At 40.3% G+C, this 2,935-nt stretch overlaps 1 pseudogene; it reads right to left on the minus strand.

Annotated features, from left to right (window-relative positions):
- Nucleotides 1-1,393: 1,393 nt before the first annotated feature.
- Nucleotides 1,394-2,324, minus strand: LOC132494331 (olfactory receptor 52M1-like; annotated as a pseudogene).
- Between the last annotated feature and the right edge of the window lie 611 nt (nt 2,325-2,935).

Raw genomic sequence — 2,935 nt, forward strand, 5'->3', positions numbered from 1 at the left:
ACTATGGAGAACAGTATGGAGGTTCCTTAAAAAACTAAAAATAGAATTACCATAAGATCCAGCAATCCCACTACTGGGCATATACCCAAGAAAACCATAGTCCAAAAAGATACATGCACCCCAATGTTCATTGCAGCACTATTTACAATAGCTACGTCATGGAAGTAACCTAAATACCCATCAAGATACGAATGGATAAAGAAGATTTGGTACATATCTACAATGAAATATTACTCAGCCATAAAAAGGAACGAAATTGTGTCATTTGTAGAGACGTGGGTGGACCTAGAGACTGTCATACAGAGTGAAGTAGGTCAGAAAGAGAAAAACAAATATTGTATATTAACGCATATATGTGGAATCTAGAAAAATGGTACAGATGAACCAGTTTTCAAGGCAGAAAATAGAGACTCAGATGTAGAGACAACTGTATGGACACCAAGGGGGAAAAGCAGGGTTGGAGGGAGTGGTTGTGGGATGAATTGGGAGATTGGGATTGGCATATATACACTAATATGTATAAAATAGATAACTAATAAGAAACTGCTGTATAAAAAATAAATAAAATAAAATTCAGAGAAAAAAAAGAAAATGCTTTTATTGCAGCCAAGGCCACTTTGATGAAATGACCCAGTTTTTTAGGATTTACGTATTTAAGTACACACAGAAAACAGTAAGTAATATTATATAACATCACAAAATATTATAAACTGCAAACAACATTTGATCTAGGCAGTTCAAACTCTTTATATAGTTCATAAAGCAAGAGTATTCTGATCTATTGTGTATAAAATGTGAACAATACAATGTACCTCATAAAATATCTGGGCATTTGTAAGAATGATATAAGTGCTGAAAAAACACTAACTGCTACTTGTGTTACTGATGTTGTCATTGTTTTGCCTTCTCTGTAGCTTAAATATGATTTAGTAACTAAAAAAATCTACCCTTAGAATTTAGAGCTATGCAATCTTTTTTAAAATTTATTTTATTGAAGTATACTTGATTTGCAATGTGTGTTAATTTCTGCTGTACAGAAAAGTGATTCGGCTCTACATATATATACATTCTTTTTCATATCATTTTCCATTATGATTTATCACAGGATATTGAATATAGTTCCCTGTGCTATACAGTAGGACCTTGTTGTTTATCTACTCTCTATATAAGAGTTTGCATCTGCTAATCCCAAACTCCCACTCTGTCCCTCTCCTCCCCTCTCCCCTTTGGCAACCACGAGTCTGTACATCCTTTTCTAGCATTACTTTGGAATTACAAAACCCATAGAACAAACGGCCTAACATCTCAGACTGCTTGAAGTTCCCAAATGGGAAGCTGACCACAATATTTAAGTACTTTCTCCATGAGCTTACTTGAAAGAAGGAGGTATCAGTCATCTGATCTTAGTTTCTATCTTCAGGATTTGGAGAAGTCGTTCTCAGATCTGCTTGGTGGGAAAAACATAGACAGTGGGATTGAGGATTGGAGGAATGAGGAGGTAGAAGGTGACCAGCAAGGTGTGGATTGGAGGAGGCACCTGGTGACCAAATTGGTGAATGAGGGAAGAAACAGCAGTGGGAACATAAAAGATCAGGATAGCACAGATGTGAGAACCACACATCCCCAGGGTTTTAAGCCTGGCCTCAGGAGTAGCCAGCCTCATCACAGCCCTGAAAATCATCACATAGGAGGCAGCAATGGCCACTGAGTCCAGGATCAAGACCAGAAAGCCAATGCTCAGCCCATAGGTATTGTTGACCCTGCTGTCACCACATGCCAAGGTGACTACAGCCATGTGCTCACAGGAGTGGGAGATGACATGGGCTTTGTAAAGGGTGGGCACAGGCGGATCATCAGAGGCAGGGGTCCAATGTAGGAGTACACCCCAGAAGAGGGCAGTGGCCAAACGTCCCACCATAGTATGAGTGAGCACTGTGGTATGATGGAGTGGGTCACAGATGGCTACATAGCGGTAAAAAGCCATGGCAAGGAAGATGCCTGACTTCACTGTGGCAACATTTGAGCCAAGCAGGCATTCAAGCCAATGTCATCAGCACCAAACCAGAAGATCCCTAGCAGTTTGGGCATAGTGGATGTGGACAGAACCAGGTCAATGATAGCCAACATGCACAGGAAGAAGTACATGGGCTGCTCCAGGCTACGCACCACCCTTACCACAGCCAGAATAGTGACATTCCCCACCATGGCCACCAGATACATGTAACCAGAGGGGATGGAGAGCCAGATGTTCAGGGACTCCAGTCCTGGAATGCCAGTGAGCTGGAAGGAACTGGGTGCGAGCAGACATTATGAAAAGTGAGCATGGCTAGTTATAAACAACCCTTCTTACTTGTGCCCCAAAATTCAGTAGAACTTTTTTTCCAGAGATAAAATACAAGAATATTCTTAGGTCCCATAATAAGGAATAGGATCATTGACTAGATAAGATTCTATAAAATTCCTTCGAAGTTACAGAATAATGTCACAATATGCTATTACTGTGTTATGCCCACAAGTTTACCAAGCACAAGCCAAAATACCTATTTGAGTGAAATGTATGAGTATCTTTATGCAATATGTCTTTCAAGGAGTAATGTTTTTGCATCAGTGAAAATGACCTAAGGCGGACAGGTAACTATTTAGTAATTTAACGCTGTAGGTTATCTCTGAGGTATTTCTCAGGATTGTATTAGTAGGATTCAGAGTGAGGGCTCCTTGATAAGAGATGCATTGATGATGAAAGATACAGTGACAGACCCCTGGGACTATCTAGACTCTATGGTAAGTCAAAGCTTAATCTTGGGGCCAGCATTAGCTATTGGATGAGCTGAAATGCTTAATCTTCAGGCCAAAATCAAGGTGGATGTGGGCAGGTGAAGAAGACTTTCCAGAGGGTGGAACAAAATAATTTCTGACAGGTGAGAGCTATGATTGG

This window comes from Mesoplodon densirostris, chromosome 7, assembly GCF_025265405.1.
Source record: "Mesoplodon densirostris isolate mMesDen1 chromosome 7, mMesDen1 primary haplotype, whole genome shotgun sequence".
NCBI classification, from domain to species: domain Eukaryota; kingdom Metazoa; phylum Chordata; class Mammalia; order Artiodactyla; family Ziphiidae; genus Mesoplodon; species Mesoplodon densirostris.